Below are 18742 nucleotides of genomic sequence, written 5' to 3' on the forward strand. Positions count from 1 at the left end.
GAACATCCACAGCCCTCTGGGAGAGAGAATTCCAAAGATTCACCACCTTCTGAGCAAAGAAATTTCTCCTCATCTCAGTCCTAAATTGCTGACCCCTTGTTCTGAGACTAAGACACCTGGTTCTCGACTCCCTAGCCTGGGGAAACATCCTTCCTACATTTATCCTATCAAACCCTGTAAGAATTTTGCTGGTTTCAATGCAAATCACCTCTCATTCTTCTAAACTGTAGAGAATGTAGGCCTAGTCTACTCAATCTCTCATAGGTCAATCACCCCCATCCCAGAAACAGTCTGATAAACCTTCATTGCACCCCTTCTATGGCAAGTATATATGTCTTCAGGTAAAGAGATCAAAACTGTACACAATACTCCTGGTGTGGTCTCACCAGGGCCCTATATAACTGCAGTAAGAAGCCTTTCCTCTTATACTTTAATCATCTTGTAATAAAGGCCAACATACAATTTGCTCTCTTAATTGATTGCTTGTTAATTGATGTTAACTTTGTGATTTTTGTACCCAGGTCCCTCTCCTTTTAAAAAATACTCTGCTTTTCTATTTTTCCTACCAAACTGGATATCTTCATATTTCTCCACTATATTCCATTTGTCATGTTCTTACCCACTAACTTAGCCTGTCGCTATCCCCTTGAAGCCTCTTCGTACCCTCCTCACAAATTGTATTCCCACCTAGCTTTGTATCATTAGCAAACATAGATATACAGGTTGTACTCTCCAGTCTGGGTCTCTTTAATCTGGAAACATGCTTGGTCCGGCATCAGTCCCGGTGTGGGTGGTGTCGCTAGCTGTTCATTGACGTAAGCGGGCCAGGCAAGGAAAGAGCAGGTGGCTATCTGTCTCTCTCTCCCGGCGTCGCGGCTCAGCACGAGGCTCGGGGCCCGGGCTCCATGGCTGAGCTCTCTCCCCGCCTCGTTGCTTCTCTTCCCATGCATGCACAGAACATGTCCGGGTTGCTGTCAGCAGCTGACCTCCCGAGTACCGGAAAATTCTCTGGTCCGGCACCGGCCCAGTCCCAAGGATGCCGGACCAGAGACGTCCAACTGTATAACATTTGGCCCCCTCATCCAAATCACTGATATATATTGTGAATAGCTGAGGCCCAAGCACCATCCTTGGAGTACCCGACCAGTTACAGCCTGCCAACCTGAAAATGAACCGTTTATTCCTACTCTGTTTTCTGTCCATTAACCAATCCTCAATCCATGCTAGTATATTACCCCCAATCCCTTGAGCCCTAATTTTGTTCAATAACCTCGTGTGACACCTTATCAAATGCCTTCTGAAAATCTAAATACACCACATCCACTGATTCCTCCTTATCTATTCTGCTAGTTACAACCTCAAAAAAGTCTCAACAGATTTGTCAAACATAATTTCCCTTTCATAAAGCAGTGTTGACTCTGCCCAATCTTATTATTTTTCTCTGAGTGCCTGTTACCACATCCTTAATAATAGAATTGAGCATTTTCCCTACTACTGATGTCAGGCTAACTGCTCTGTAGTTCCCTGTTTTCTCTCTCCCTCCTTTCTTAAATAGTCCAGTTACATTTGCCACCTTCCAAACCACGGGAACCATTGTAGAATCTATGGAATTTTGGAAGGTGACAACCAATGCATCCACTATTTCTATAGCTAACTTTTTCAATACCCTCGGATGTGGGCCATCAGATCCAAATGATTTATTGGCTTTCAGTCTCATTATTTTCTCCAGTACCATTTTTTTTTACTAATATTAATTTCTTTCAGTTCTTCATTCTCACTGGACCCTGCGTTCTCCAGTCGTGCTGGAAAATTTTTTGTGCTTTCTTCCATTAAGACACACAAAGTATGCTTTTAATTTCTTTGCCATTTCCTTGTTTCCCATTATAATTTCTCCTGTCTCAGCCTGTAGGGGGACCCACATTTACTTTTGCTAATCTTTTCCTTTTCACATACCTATAGAAGCTTTTGCAGTCTGTTATTTTGTCTCGATAGTTTACTCTCACATTCTAGTTTCCGTTTCTTCATTAATTTCTTGGTCCTCCTTTGCTGAATTCTAAAATCTTCCCAGGCTTACTGCTTTTTTTGGCAACATTATAAGCATCTTCCTTTCATTTAATACTATCTTTAACTTCTCTTGTTGGCCACGGTTGGATAACTATTCCTGTGGGGCTTTTGTACCTTAAGGGAATGTATGTTTGTTGTAAATTATAACTTAATTCTTTAAATGCTAGCCATTCCTTTTCTACCATCATACCTTTTGATATAGTTTCCCAATCTACTTAGCCAACTCTCCCCTCATACCTACATAGTTTCCTTTGTTTAGATTTAAAACCATAGTTTTGATTTAACTAAATCACTTTCAAATTTAATGCTAAATTCTATCATGTTATGGCTACTCTTCCCCAAGGGCCACTTTCCTACATGATTATTAATTAATCCTTTCTTATTGCACAATACTAGATCAAAAATAGCCTGTTCTCTCGTTGGTTCCTCAAAATACTGATCTAGAAAACCATCTTGTATACCTTCCATTAATTTGTCCTCCACACTATTACGCAAATTTGGTTTGCCCAGTCTATATGTAGATTAAAGTCCCCCATAATTATTGTATTACCTTTGTTACATGCACCTCTAATTTCCTTATTTATACAGTGCCTTACATTACCACTACGGTTTGGGGGCCTATAAACAACTCCCACCAATGTTTTCTGCCCTTGCTGTTTCTAAGCCCCACCCAAACTGATCCTATTTCTTGATTTTCCAAGCTAAGACAGTATTCTTTATCCCATCCTTTATTATCAGGGCTACCACTTCTCCTTTTCAATTTTGCTATCTCTTCTAAAAGTTGTGTATCCCGGAATATTTAGTTCCCAACCATGGTCACTTTGCAACCACAGCTCCATAATGGTTATCAGATTAAACCTATTAATTTCTATCTGCGCTATTAATTCAGCTATTTTCTTGCGAATACTTCATGCGTTCAGATATAGTGCCTTTAGCTTTGGCTTTTTTCTATTTTTCCTTAGTCAGTAATGCCCTATTACCTTTGTTACTCTCTCTATCCCTTCCTGACCCACTCTGCTTATTTTTACCCAAAACTCTGCTCTAGAGCCTTGACATGTCTCTTGTTGCTTTTTCTCTCTATCTAAACCGTGCTGTACTTTCCTGGATCTTTCCACCCAGCCTTCAATAGTTTAAAGCCCTATTTACTGCCCTAGTTATTCGATTCGCCAGGACAATGGTTCCTGCCCAGCTCAAGTGGAACCCATGGCAAGGGAACAGCTCCCTCTTTGCCTAGTGCTGGTGTCAGTGCCCGTAAAGAAAAACCCCTGCCTCCCACACCACTCTTTGAGCCATGCATTTACTGTTCTAATCTGCTTATCCCTGTAACAATTGGTGTGGGGCTCAGGTAACAAACCAGAGATTATTATCTTTGAGGTTCAGCTTTTTCATTTGAACCCCAACACCTCCATCTCTTTCAGCAGAACCTCATTCCTAGTACTACCTATGTCGTTGGTTCCTACATGGTCCACAACAACTGGAACCTCCCCTTTCCATTCCATGTTCTGCCTCTGATCTGCCCCAGGGTGGGGGCAGTGTGTGATGTCCCTGTGGGATGCAGTATTTTCAGTGTCTGACCCTGAGCTGCCCCAGGGAGGGGACACTGAGTGATGTCCCTGTGGAGTGCAGTATTTTCAGTGTCTGACCCTGAGCTGCCCCAGGGAGGGGGCACTGAGTGATGTCCCTGTGGGGTGCAGTATTTTCAGTGCCTGACCCTGAGCTGCCCTTATTCCTCCTGCTCTAGGGGGCAGTCACGCTCCTCTCAGTTGGAGTTAATAAGAGGGAGCGCATCATCTACTGGATACCGGCGGTATTTCAAGGCACATCACGTCCGGCTCCCTCCCAGAGAAATCCAAAATCAACCTGCAGATTCAATTCATTTTATCAATTGTTAACAACATTTAGCTCCATTTGATGCAGCTTTCAGTATTTGAAGAATCCCTTTAAAGAGTTAAGTATGGATGCAAACACAATTACAATTATTTTAATCTGACCCTTTTCCCGTTGATTAATTGGTCAAAGATCCAGAATATTAAACTCCAGTCCAGTTAGAGGGGGAAATCACTATCAGCAGAAAGAAACCCCAACTGTCAGAATGGACACGATTCAGTCTGGGGTAACAGCAGAATCCAAACCCTACAGTCATTTGTGAACTCGCTGATGTCTTACCAGGTTGGATGACCGAGCGTATCCCTTCCCACACACGGAGCAGGTGAACGGCCTCTCCCCAGTGTGAACTCGCTGGTGTATCAGCAGCTGGGATGACTCAGTGAATCCCTTCCCACACTCAGAGCAGGTGAATGGCTTCTCCCTAGTGTGAACTCACTGGTGTACTAGCAGATGTGATGACCGAGCGAATCCCTCCCCACACACGGAGCAGGTGACCGGCCTCTTCCCAGAATGAACTCATTGGCGAGTTAGAAGATTGGAATAACAAGTGAATTCCTCCCCACACACGGTGCAAGTGTACGGCCTCTCCCCGGTGTGAATTCACTGGTGTCCCATCAGGTGGCTTGACTGAGTGAATCGATCCCCACACACGGAGCAGATGAACAGCCTCTTCGCAGTGTGACTGCGCCGATGTTTTTCCAGCTCTGAAGGGTAATTAAATCTCTTCCCACAGTCCCCACATTCCCACGGTTTCTCCATGGTGCGGGTGTCCTTGTGTCTCTCCAGGTTGGACGATCAGTTGAAGCCTCGTCCACACACACAACACGTGTACGGTTTCTCCCCGCTGTGAATGGTGCAAAGTTTTTTCAGGCTGTGTAACTGGTTAAAGCTCTTTCAACAGGCAGTGCACTGGAACACTCTCACTCAGGTGTGTGTGTGTCTCGGTGCTTTTCCAGTCACACTGATGTTTGAAATCTTTTCCCACAGACAGAACAGGCAAACATTTCTCCTTCCACAGTCAAAGGCCGATGACAGTCAGGTCCTGAGGAATCGTGTTATTCTGTCAGATCTTGACGTGATGTTTGGTTTGATTTTCCCATCTGCAAATCCTGCCCTTCTTATACCCTGTAAAAGGAGTTTACAAAAATCATTACTGCAAGTACCAGACACAAATTCAAAACAGACAATTCTAGATTCCATGGAACATTCTTTCCTCTCTCGTTCCTCCAAAGCTGTAAATCCCTGTCCCATACACTCTCTGTCCTCCCTGTCCTGAAATTCAAACACATCGCATGTCTGAAAACAACATGTCCTCCGCTCCCAGTTTTCATCATCTACTTTGTCTAGGTTCAGTTCTGCACTCACTGGTTCCCGTCTCCTCCCCTGAAGGTGCTGACCCTGGCTGGGTTCAGTAGGACCCTGTAGCCCCGCCCACACTTTGCTCCTCTGCAAAAATGGCCATACACGCACTCTACGCCTCGATGTATCGTGACGGTGTCGCACAAACCTGCAGCTTTCCTTTTGTTAATAATAATTTTTATTTATATAGCAGCTTTAACATAGTACAACGTCCCAAGGCGCTTCACAACAGTGTCACAAGACCAGTTCGCCTAACATCTGTCGCAGGACATTTGGAAAAGCATAATTCAGTCAAGCAGAGTCAGCAGTCAGCATGGTTTTGCTCCTGCTACGGCCCCAGTTTCCGGTTACACTCTTATGTTTATAGATTCTGTCCCTTCCTGTCACGCTTTGGTTTTCGTTTCCCCAATGCTACCCTGCTCTATTGCCTTCACCTTGTCCTTTAAGCTTTTAGGTTTCTGCTTCCTGAACCCTCCCTCCCCCGCACCCTGCCCCCTCACCCCCCCGCGCCCTTCCCCCCCCCCCCCACCCCCCCCTGACTGATTAGTTAAAGCGCTCTCTGCAGCCCCAGTTATTCGGTTCGCCAGGACCCTAGCCCCAGTACATTCCAAGTGGAGTCTGTCCTGAATATAATGTGGGAAAATTTGAGGTTGTCAACTTTGGCAGAAAAAAAAAGCAAATTATTATTTAAATGGAGAAAAATTGCAAAGTGCTTCAGTGCAGAGGGACCTGGGGGTACTTGTGCATGAAACACAAAAAGTTAGTATGCAGGTACAGCAAGTAATCAGGAAGGCAAATGGAATGTTGACCTTTATTGCAAGGGGGTTGAAGTATAAAAGCAGAGAAGTCCTGCTACAACTGTACAGGGTATTGGTGAGGTCACACCTGGAGTATTGTATACAGTTTTAACCTCTGTATTTAAGGAAGGATATACTTGCATTGGAGGCAGTTCAGAGAAGGTTCACTAGGTTGATTCCAGAGATGAGGGGGTTGATTATGAAGATAGATTGAGCCTATACTCATTAGAATTCAGAAGAATGAGAGGCGGTCTTATTGAAACATAAAAGATAATGAGGGGGCTCGACAAGGTAGATGCAATAAGGATATTTCCACTCATAGGGGGAAACTAGAACTAGGGGACATAGTTTCCGAATAAGGGGTCACCCATTTAAAACTAAGATGAGAGGAATTTATTCTCTCAGGTGGTTGTAAATCTGTGGAATTCTCTGTCCTGGAGAGCAGTGGTAGCTGGGCCATTAAATATACTTAAGGTGGACTTTTGAGCGTTAAGGGAATAAAGGATTATGGGGAGCGGGCAGGGAAGTGGAGGTGAGGCCATGATCAGACCAGCCACGTTCTTACTAAATGGCAGAACAGGCTCGAGGGGCCAAATGGCGTGCTCCTATTTCTTATGTTCTCATGACACAGTACCAGATCTAAGATAGCCTGCTCCCTGGTTGGTTCTGCAAAGTACTGTTAAAGGAAATTATCCCGGATACACACTATGAATTCTTCCTCAAGGTTACCTTGGCCAATTTGATTTGTTCAATCAATATAAGATTAAAATTGCCCATAATTATTCCTGTTCCATTTTTTACAAGCCTCCATTATTTCTTAATTTATATTCCATCCAACAGTGTAGCTACTGTTAGGGGGCCTTTCGACTACACCCACCAGTGAGTGTAGTATTTATTTTGTATCTGTCAGTCTCTGGTTAGCGAGTGTGGCTTTTCCTTTATACCTGTAAGTTTTCACTCTGTACCTGTCACTTACTGGTAAGTGAGTGTGGGTTTCATTCTGCATCTTTCATTCTCTGGTATATGAGTGTGAATTTTACTCTGTATATAACAGTTTTTAGTGTGTGTGTGTGTGGATTTCACTCTATACTGGTCAATCTCTTGTATGTTAGTTTGCGATTCCTCTATCCCAGTCAGTTTCTGTTATGTATTCTGTACCCATCAGTTTCTGAAATGTGAGTGTGCATTTTACTCTGTTCATGTCTGTTTCTACTCTGTGATTGTGGGTTTTCCTCCGGCACTGTCAATTTTTGGAATTTGAGTGTTGATTTTCTTTGTGAGTGTGGTTTTACTCTTTATTTGTCAGTGTTTGATATGTGAGTGTGGGTTGTAATCTGTATCCATCAGTTACTGGTGTGTGTGTGTGTGGCTTTCACTCTCTGGTATATGCGCGGATTGTATCTGTAAATTTCAATCTCTGGTAGGCGAGTGTGGGTTTTACTCTCGGTTAGTTTCAGGTAATGTGGGCTTTTGTCTGTATCTGTCTGTTTCTGGTATTTGAGTGGGGCTTCATTCTGCAACTTTCAGTTTCTCTGATGTGAATGTGGGTTTTAGCGCTGTACCTGTCAGTTTCAGGAATGGGAGTGTGGGGTTTTACACTGTACCTGTCAGTTTGTGTTACATGAGTAAGTGTTCAATCAGTACAATAACTCCCAGTTTCTGGTAAGGGAGTGCATATTTCAGTCTGTATCTATTACTCTCGAGGATGTGTGTGTGAGTTTTATTCTTTATCTGTCAGTCTCTGGGATTTGAGTGTGGGTTTTTCTCTGTATCTGTCAGTTTCTGGTATATGTATTTGGGTATTATCTGTATGTATCAATCTCGGTAACATGATTGTGTATTTTTGTCTATCTTTCACTCTCTGGGATGTGAGTGCAGGTTTTATTCTTTATCTGTCACTCACTTTTATGTGTGTGTGGATTTTACTCTACAGTGGTCATTCTCTGGGATGTGAGTGTGATCTTCACTCTGTATCTATTAGTCTTTGGTGTGAGTATGGGGTTTACTCTGTATCCATCAGTCTATGGTATCTGAGTGTGGGTATTATTCTGTGAATGTCAGTCTATGGTATGTGTATGTGGGTTTTATTCAAGTGTGTGAATGTGAATTTCACTCTGTAGCTGTCAGTCTCTTGTATGTGAGTGTGGCACTTTTTAGCTGTACCTGTCTGTTTCTGTTATGAGTGGGGTTATGTTCTATATGTCACAGTTTCTGTTATGTGAGTGTGCAGTTTACTACATTCTACCTGTCTGTCACTGGTATGTTAATGTGTGTATCTTTTCTGTACCCGTCAGTTGCTATTATATGAATGTTGATTTCATTCTGTGCCTTTAAGTGTCTGGTACAGCTGTGGTATTGTGGGTTTGACATTGAATCAGTCAGTCACTTTCAGGTGAGTGTTGATTTTGCTCTGTCACTCTCTGATATGTGTTTTATTCTGTATCTGTCCATCTCTGAGAAATGAGTGTGGGTTTCATTCAGTATCTATCGGTGTCTGATATTTGAGTAAGGGTTTTAATCAGTACCTGTAAGATTCTGTTACAGGGGTGTGGTTTTTAGTCTGGATTTGTCAGTCTCTGGAATGTGAGTGTGGGTATTACTCTGTATCTATCGGTCTCTGGAATGTGAGTGTGGGTATTACTCTGTATCTATCGGTCTCTGGAATGTGAGTGTGGGTATTACTCTGTATCTATCAGTCTCTGGAATGTGAATGTGGGTATTATTCTATCTATCAGTCTCTGGAATGCAAAAGTGTTTTTTTTCTGTACCTGTCAGTTTCTGGTGAGTGACTGTGGAGTTCACTCTCTAACTATCTGTCTCTGGTATGTGAGTGTGAGTATTTGTCTGTAGCTGTAAGTGCCTGGTACGGGAGTGCGGGTTTCACTGTCAGTCAGTCAGTCAATCTCAGGTACTGGAAATGATTGAAAAAGAATCACAATCTGTCATTCAATGTGTCTGAGTGTATGAATCATTATGTTTCTCTCAGTCTCTGGTACTGTTTGAGAGTGTGGGATTGATTATGTATCTGTTAGACTGGTGGTGTGTGTGAGTGTGAGATTTATTATGTAATTGACAGTCTCTTGTACTGAGCTATTCTTGCTCTGTGTGACTGTTGGATTTGGTTCCTTCTCCATCTGATGTAGGCGGATGATAGTTTGCGATTATCGATGACTGTCTCAGGAGGATGTTTGGTTCAGTCCATTACCTCTGTTTCTCTGCTCTTGTATGTTAGCTGTTGGGTTTGAGAGTCATTGTACAGACACGAGTGTGAATTGACACCGTGTCAGTGTCTATCTGTTCGTGTGTGTGTGAGTAAGGGTGCGAAATTGGATCTGCCTTTCAATGCGATATGATTGGACTTTGAAACAACACATTATTGTACTGCTCCAAGTGACTGTGGGATTCATAATATAACTCTGGAAATTTGGATCACTGTGGGACTGACAGCTTCTGCTGCCTGTGACAATAGGATTGAGGTCAGTTCTGTGTCTCTGCATTCTGAGAGTGATAATGTACTTACTGTGTGCGAGAAGGAGCTGCCTGCACTGTTCCTTGTGTTCTGGGTTGAGGAAAGATCAAATTTATTCTGGCTTGGTGAAGTATTTTGCTCTGAGAATAATAATAGGAAAACACTATTAGTTATGATATGGACAGCCAATGGAGAGAATATAAAAATAAAGTTATAATTTATGTGTTTGTGTTCAATAAAGTAAAGTATCTGGAGAGAGGAATCTGCGATACAAACAGTGTCCTTGTCTGATTTCACTGCAGTACAGCAGCACTCAGGTGAGTAAGGGACTTTGTATAGGACGGTTCTATAGTAAGTTATCAGCATCCAGACACAACCCAAACTCAGCACTGGTCCATGAATGGGACCACCCGATTGGCACAGTTCAGGTTGATATCTCCCGCTTCCATGGGACTACCTGTAAAATTCTGAATTGCTTCCTGGAATATAACCACAGGTACCTGTACAACAATTGTTCTCAGTCTATTGAAACAGAGTTAATGGCCTGTGTCATTAACAGAATTTCACAGTTACCAGATGCTGATGTATCTGAGGGGGCGACAATGTATAGCTCGATCACCAGCAAAATGGTTCTGAAGAATTCAATGCACCAAAACAAAATTACCTATTTTTGAAATGTCTCCAATCACATTCCTCTTCTGGTGCCTGCAATAGATGCACTTTGTGACACTCCTCACATCCTCACTCTCAGGCTGTGTTTCCACTGTTCAATGTCCAAGAACAACAGACATGGTGAGATTGGAACTGAATCAGGAACATTCACTACTGATTTGGGGAAAGAAAGCAGCACTGATTTGAAAGAGCGAGGTGATTTACTTTCTCTGTTACCTTGCACCGTACACACACAGCCCGAGAATGGGCTCCCCCTTCCCCCACTCACTCCATGCTCCAAAACTAGTTCCTACTCCACTCTGCCTCTTACAGACAGCCCCCGACTGCCGCTGAACTTACCCCGACTCAAAGCCCATCTGCGGACACAGTCCCAATGTGATGAGCTGCTGTAAAGTGGCTGCTGTTTGCTCCCTTACTCGGGCCTGGGATATCTCCGCTCCCTGATGTGTTCAACGATCATCAGCCCGGCACAGAGGAAACAGCAGCCGCTGACAGAGCTGGAGGAGGGGAGCTCGCATGGGCCCTTCCTGTCAGTTTAAACACTGTGTGTGCAGAGGGGAGGAGCAGCATGTATTTAGCGTATGCTCAGACCATCTTTTTGTCACAAATTAAATTAGCAAAAATGGGATTGCTTTTATCACTAATTAAATGGGCCACATTGAAAAAAACGATTGTGTGAGCCTGACTCTGGAGAAAGGGTGCCTAAACTGTTCTACTCGTTCCATCAGTCGCTGGTGTGTGTGTGTTTCCCGGTCAGTTTCCACTAGGCGAGTAAGGGTTTTACTTGCATATTATTGCTCAGATACATGGGTGTGGGTTTCATACTGTACCTGTCAGTTTCTGCTATGTGAATGTGGGATTTATTCTGTACCTGTCAATTTTTGATGTGATGTAGGTTTTATTCTGTATCTGTCAGTTTCTGGTATCTAAGTGAATCTTTATCTGTACCTGTCAGTTTCTGTTATGTGAGTGTGTGTTTTATCATATACCTGTCAGTTTCTGTTATGTGAGTGTGTACTTTAACCTATATCGTCAGCTTCTGGTATGTGAGTGGATATTGCCCAGTATATCAGTTTTTCGGATCGGAGTGTGGATTTTATTCTGTACCTATCAGATTCTGGTATGAGAATATGGGGTTGAATCGGTACCTGTCAGTTTCTGATATGTGACTGTGGTTTTAATCTGTACCAGTCACTTTCTGGTATCTAAGTGTGGATTGCATTCTATACCTGTCAGTTTCTGGAATCTGGGTGTTGATTGTATTCTGTACCTGTCAGTTTCTGCTTTGTGAATATGGATTTTATTCTGTACTTGTCAGTTCCTGCTGTGTGAGGAATGAATATGTACCTGTCAGTTTCTGGGATGTGATTGTGTTTTTTTTTCTGTACCGTCAGTTTGTAGTAGATGTGTGGGGTGTCAGTTTCTGGTATCTGAGTGTGGATTTTTACCTTTATATGTCAGTTTGTGCAATGTGAATGTGGGATTCATTCTAGATCTCTCATTCTGGGGTAAGCGAGTGTGTGTTTCCTCTGTACCTGTTAGTTTCTGGTATGAGAGTGTGGGATTTATTCTGTACCTGTCATTTTCTGGTATGAGAGAGTGGGTTTTATCCTATATTTGTGAAATTTACAGATCAGAGATGACCCCAACAGACAATAGTTTTGCACATTATATTGGACGAATGCGATTCAGAAATATTTGGAGTAGAGACGAGCTATTAGTACATTACATAAACCATATCTGTCAGTGATGCAGTGAGTGTGGGATTCATTCTGTATCTGTCAGTCTGTGGTACAGTGAGTGAGTGTGGGATTCACTCTGTATCTGTCATAAATGCAAGTGTTTGTTGTTGCTGTAGAAATTAAGATTTTCAGTTACTTACGTGGTTAACATTTACGCAAAAGAAAATTTCAGAAGCAGCCTCTTGGATAACAGTCGGGAAAGTGCTGTTACTGGTGAGATCACGATTTGCTTGATGCAAACTTGGCTAATAACCCTAGAGGTGATGGAAAAGAAAGCAACATTTTGGGACGTTTGAGCGAGATGAGAAAACATAATCAGCGCGAGGAGCCCGATCAGAGAGCTGCTGGGCAAGAAGCATTGAGCTCCTGTTTACTGCCCGATGCTATTTCCAAAACAACGGAGAAGAACAGTCCCTGGATCTGGGAACTTGAGGAGGCCTTTCAGCACATGGAACCTGTTAGAGAAACAGAACTCCCTCCCTAACAGCACTGTGGGAGTACCATCATCACACGGACGGCAGCCGTTGATGAAGGTGGCTCACCACCATCTTCTCCAGGGCAATTAGGGATGGGCGATAAATGTTGGCCTTACCAGCGACACCCACATCCAGCGAACAAATTAAAAAAAGGAAAATCATCCCTTCTGTACCTACTGTGTGTGAGGAGGAGCTGGTGGCACTGTTCCTTATGTCTCAGGTGGTGGAAACTTCACATTTGTTCCGGTTCCTTCAATTCCTTGCCTGTAGGAGGAGAAGGTATCTCTGATCATTCAAGAATAGGAGAGGTAGAAAAGACTAAAGTGATGAATGTAATCGTTCAATTAGTAATCATTATGAACATTCACAAAGGGAAGCCAGCGATACAAACAGTGTCAGTGTCTGACTCCACTGTAGTATTGCAGCACTCAGCTTCTGCACACCAAGTGTGTTGGGCAGATTTGCAGCAAGTTACTGACATCCAGACACAACCCAACCCCTGCCCTGCTTCAGGAATGGGACGACCCGATGGAGCACGGACTTTTACACAGCTCAGATTGCTGCTCCCCTCTCCCAGGGCACTAACCGTTCAACCAAAAACAAAGAGCCACTGTTTAAAACGTGTCCTTTACATTTCTCACCCAGTGCCTGCAATAGATGCTCCTTGTATAAATCCTCAATGTCCGGCTCTGCTTCCACTGCTCGCTGTCCAATGATCATCATCATAGGCAGTCCCTCAGAATCGAGGAAGACTTGCTTCCACTCCTGAAGTGAGTTCTTTGGTTGCTGAACAGTCCAATACGAGAGCCAGAGTCCCTATCACAGATGGGGCAGATAGTCGTTGAGGGAAGTGGGGTGGGGGGGCGAGACCGGTTTGTCGCACACTCTTTCCGCTGCTTGCGCGTGTTTTCTGAATGCTCTCGGCGATGAGAGTCGAGGTGCTCAGCGCTTACCTGGATGCACTTCCTTCACTTAGGGCGGTCTTGGGCCAGGGCCTCCCAGGTGTCAGTGGGGATGTCGTACTTTATCAGGGAGGCTTTGAGAGTATCCTTGTAATGTTTCCGCTGCCCACCTTTGGTTCGTTTGGGGTGAAGGAGTTCAGAGTAGAGCACTTGCTTTGGGAGTCTCGGACAACAAACACGGTGAGACTGGAACTAAAGCAGGAACGTTCACTACTGGTTTGGAGGGAGAAAGCAGCAATGATTGTAAACAGCAGATCCTTCCCATTCTGTCTCCCTTACCAGGGACACACGCTATCCACACACAACTCGAGAATGGCCTCTCCCTTCCCCCACTCACTCCACGCACTGAGACCAGTTCTTGATCCACTCCGCCTGTTACACACAGACCCCGACTCCCCCTGAACTTCCCCCGGACTCAGTGCTGATCTTTGAGCCCATCTGCGGACACGCTCCCAAAGCGATGTGCTGCTGTAAGGAGGCTGCTGCTCGCTGCCTTACCCCGGGGCCGCGGTGTCTCCATTCCCGGCTGTTTAAACCATCTTCTTCCGCTCACTGAATGAATGACGATCACAGGCAGGGCTGAGGGAGGGGAGGGCACATGTGCTCTTCTGCTCACTGGAAATCGACACAGGGGACGGGGCTTATCCACGCATGCGCAGTCTAGCATCAGCAAAGTGAACTTTCCCAATTCACTTTAATCAGAGTATGAGCAAAGGAACTGGGCCTGGGGGAAAAGGACAGAGAATGTTTAAATTCCATTTGAGATGCTCAATTTGGGATCATTCCGTGCACATTGTTTGTCTATTCATGAGCCTGTCCTCACAAAGCAATCCTGCAGAAACATCAGAGGGACAGAGGAAGTAGGAGTGTTTGCTGGCACTGTGCAGGAGTTAATATCTGACAGAAACTGTCCCAGTTTAGTTTAATCAGAGTGAAACACTGGGTCACAGAGTAATACCGAATGGCCCTTAGCTGCAAGATTACAGAGAGTACAACAGGCAAGTGAGGGTTAAATGTGGGACGCTGTTTCTCTCACTCTCTGACACTGTCCCGCAGTGTGGGATTAATAATGTGTCTGTCTGTGGTACAATATCAGTGAGAGACTTTAACTTCTGTCCCTCCAATGGGAACTTTCAGGATAAAAGTAGACTTCACAGGTCAGTCTTGAACTGATACTGTGCATGTTTCTGTGTCTCACCATCCTGCCTTGATCTCGATCTCTCTCTCTCGATCTCGTACTGTTTGTGAAGGCGGGATACTGTTATTTCACGTGATGTGGACACACTTGTGAGTACAACACTGGCACATAGAAACAAAGAAAATAGGTGCAGGAGTAGGCCATTCGGCCCTTCGAGCCTTCACCGCCATTCAATGAGTTCATGACTGAACATGCAACTTCAGTACCCCATTCCTGCTTTCTCGCCATACCCCTTGATCCCCCTGGTAATAAGGACTACATCTAACTCCTTTTTGAATATATTTAGTGAATTGGCCTCAACAACTTTCTGTGGTAGAGAATTCCACAGGTTCACCACTCTCTGGGTGAAGAAGTTTCTCCTCATCTCGGTCCTAAATGGCTTACCCCTTATCCTTAGACTGTAACCCCTGGCTCTCGACTTCCCCAACATTGGGAACATTCTTCCTGCATCTAACCTGTCTAAACCCGTCAGAATTTTAAACGTTTCTATGAGATCCCTTCTCATTCTTCTGAACTCCAGTGAATACAAGCCCAGTTGATCCAGTCTTTCTTGATATGTCAGACACTGTTTCTCTCTCTGGTGCTATACATGACAGTGTGGCACTGTTACTGAGTGTAATATGGAGACACTGATGCCAAGTGTAAGACTGATAATGTGTGTGCTCTCTCCCCCCACTGGTGTTATACATGAATGTGATATACTAGTATTGACCCTAATATGCAGACACAGTTCGGGTGTTTAAGGCCTGTCTCTCTGCCGCTCACTCTGATAGCCGTCTCTGGGTGATGAGGATGGGATGGATAGATCACTGTTAAATGTCCCTCAGTTTAGGAGGAGAGAGAGACAGACAAAGAAAGGCTGGTGGGGCGGTGAACACAATTTATATTTTCACGTTAATCAAACATATTTGCATATATGAAGGGGAAGTAATGTTTGACAAATTTGCTAGAATTCTTTGAGGATGTAACGAGAAGGGTGGATTAAGGGGAACCAGTGGATGTGATGTATTGGGACTTCCAGAAGGCAGTTGACAAGGTGCCACATAAAACATTACTGCACAAGAAAAGTTCACAGGGTTGGGGTAATATATTAGCATGGATAGAGGCTTAGCTAACTAACAGAAAACAGAGAGCTGGGATAAATGGTTCATGCTCTGGTTGGCAATCAGTAACCAGTGACGTGCCGCAGGGATCAGTGCTGGGACCCCAACTATTTACAATCTATATTAACTTGGAAGAAAGGACCAAGTGTAACGTAGCCAAGTTTGCTGATGATACAAAGATGGGAGGGAAAAGCAATGTGTGAGGAGGACACAAAAAATCTGCAAAAGGACATAGACAGGAAACGTGAGTGGACAAAAATTTGGCAGATGGAGTATAATGTTGGAAATTGTGAAGTCATGCACTTTGGCAGAAAAAAAATCAAAAAGAGCAAGTTATTTTATAAATGGAGAAAAATTGCAAAGTGCTGCAGTACAGCAGGACCTGGGGGTACTTGTGCATGAAACACAAAAGGTTAGTATGCAGGTACAGCAAGTAATCAGGAAGGCCAATGGAATCTTGGCCTTTATTGCAAAGGGGATGGAGTATAAAAGCAGGGAAGTCTTGCTACAGTTCTACAGGGTATTGGTGAGGCCACACCTGGAATACTGCATACAGTTTTGGTTTCCTTATTTATGAAAGGATATACTTGCTTTGGAGGCTGCTCAGAGAAGGTGCACGAGGTTGATTCCGGAGATGAGGGGGTTGACTTATGAGGAAAGGATGAGTAGGTTGAGCCTCGACTCATTGGAATTCAGAAGATTGAGAGGTGATCTTATCGAAACGTATAAGATTATGAGGGGGCTTGACAAGATGGATGCAGAGAGGATGTTTCCACTGATAGGAGAGACTAGAACTAGGGGGCATAATCTTAGAATAAGGGGCCACCCATTTAAAACTGAGATGAGGAGAAGTTTCTTCTCTCAGATGGTTGTAAATCTGTGGAATTCGCTGCCTCAGAGAGCTGTGAAAGCTGGGACATTGAATAAATTTAAAACAGAGATAGACAGTTTCTTAACCGAGAAGGGAATAGGGGGTTATGGGGAGCAGGCAGTGAAGTGGACTTGAGTCCATGATCAGATCAGCCATGATCGTATTAAATGGCAGAGCAGGCTCGAGGGGCCGTATGGCCATACTTTTGCTCCTATTTCTTATGTTCTTATGTAAATTTGAGGTCATCCAAAACTTGGCACCCCATGTCCTAACTTGCACCACGTCCTGATCACCCATCACCCCTGTGCTCGCTGACCTACATTGGCTCCCAGTTATGCAACGCCTCGATTTCAAAATTCTCATCATTGTTTTCAAATCCCTCCATGGCCTTGCCCCTCCCTATCTCTGTAATCTCTTTCAACCTCAATGCCACGTGATGTCTGTGTTCCTCAAAATTAGCCCTCTTGAGCATTCCTGATTAGAACTGTTCAACATCGGTGGCCGTGCCTTCAGCTGCCTGGGCCCTAAGCTCTGGAACTCCCTCCCTAAGCCTCTCTGCCTCTGGACATTCCTTTTCGCCTTTAAGATGCCCCTTAAAGCTACTCTTTGACCAACTTTTGGTCCTCTGCTGTAATTTCTTCTTATGTGGCTCAGTGTCAAATTTATTTGCTTTGTCTTATAACACTGAAGTGCCTTGGGACATTTTACTACGTTAAAAGCGGTATATAAATAAAGTTGTTGTTGTTGATAGCAATGGGAGCTCGTACAACCAGAGCTCCCATTATTATCAATGAGAATACTAGATGTTCATTGGTGGTTCAGGCCCACGTGATCCTAGGATACAAAAACATACCTGGAAGACATGTTCCTGTACACTGCACTACGAAACTCGGAGTCCGACCGCAATCCTATGTTCCTCTGAGACCAGGCAATTTTTAAAAAAATTCTGGTCGGATGCGTTCACCCAAAAGAAGCCTCCAACCACAATTTTCCACCCAAAGTATTGGTTTAATTTCTCTGCCATTTCCTTATTCCCCATTATAATTTCTCAGCCTGTAGGGGACCCACATTTACTTTTTCTATTTCCCTTTCTTTATCAGTTTCTTGGTCCTCCTTTGCTGAATTCTAAAATGTTCCCAATCCCCAGGCTTACTGCTCTTTTTGGCAACATTATAAGCTTCTTCCTTTGATCTAAAACTATCTTTAACTTCACTTGTTAGCCACAGTTGGAGCACCTGTGGGGGTTTTGTAATTAAGTATGTAATTATTGTAAATTATGTATTAATTCTTTAAAGCGAGCCATTGCTTATCTGCCTCAATACCTTTTAATGTAGTTTCCTAATCTATCTTAGCCAACTCACCCCTCATACCTAAAAAGTTTGCTTTGTTTAAATTTAAGACCCCAGTTTCGGATTTAACAAAATCACTTTCAAACTTAGTGTAACATTTTATCATATTATGGTCATTCTTCCGTTGCCAGCACGTCCCATGTACAAATAAACAAAATAAACAAAACTCAGTGTTAAAAGTTGTTGTTAATAATCACAAATCACTTTATGGCCTCGCCCCTCCCGATCTCTGGAATCTGTTGCAGCCCACAAGATGTCTGCACTCCTCAAATTCTGCCCTTTTGACCATCCCTGATTATAATCGCTCCACCATCGGTATCCAGCCCTTCAGCTGCCTGGGCCCCGAGCTCTGGAACTCCCTCCCTGAACCTCTCCGCCTCTTTCCTACTTTCAGACCCTCTTTAAAACCTACCTCTTTGACCCAGCTTTTGGTCACCTGCCGCAATTTGTTCTTTTGTGGCTCGGTGTTAAATGTATGTGTTGTGTCCTGTAATACTGCTGTGAAGCGCCTTGGGACGTTTTACTACGTTAAAGGCGCTCTATAAAGAAAAGTTATTAATAATACTGCAGGAGTAAAGGATTGAGTGACCTAGGAATCAGGCGCAATACGAACAGCGACGTCACAAGCGATGTGGGCGGGACTGTGACATCCCCCGCCTGGCGCGCGGTGAGGCGGTTGAACGGTTTTCAAATCAGGAGACACGTGACCCCCGAGCGGCCCTGAGTTCCTTCAACATAGCTGCCGGCTCCTATTGGTGGGAGTGGCTGGCAATCTGCTGCGTGCAGCCAATAG

General features: G+C 44.0%; 1 long non-coding RNA gene across 2 annotated transcripts; it reads right to left on the bottom strand.

Annotated features, from left to right (window-relative positions):
- Positions 1-4005: 4005 nt before the first annotated feature.
- Positions 4006-18575, bottom strand: LOC139273445 (uncharacterized). 2 transcript variants are annotated; one of them, XR_011595110.1, is made up of 6 exons: positions 18362-18575; positions 12644-12730; positions 12131-12244; positions 10241-10339; positions 9628-9716; positions 4006-5076 (listed from the first exon to the last, which is right to left on the bottom strand). It is a non-coding gene; the product is annotated as an uncharacterized lncRNA (long non-coding RNA). The 2 variants fall into 2 exon arrangements; XR_011595111.1 differs by lacking the exon at positions 10241-10339.
- Positions 18576-18742: the final 167 nt, after the last annotated feature.

The sequence above is a fragment of the Pristiophorus japonicus genome, chromosome 9 (assembly GCF_044704955.1).
Source record: "Pristiophorus japonicus isolate sPriJap1 chromosome 9, sPriJap1.hap1, whole genome shotgun sequence".
Lineage (NCBI taxonomy): Eukaryota > Metazoa > Chordata > Chondrichthyes > Pristiophoridae > Pristiophorus > Pristiophorus japonicus.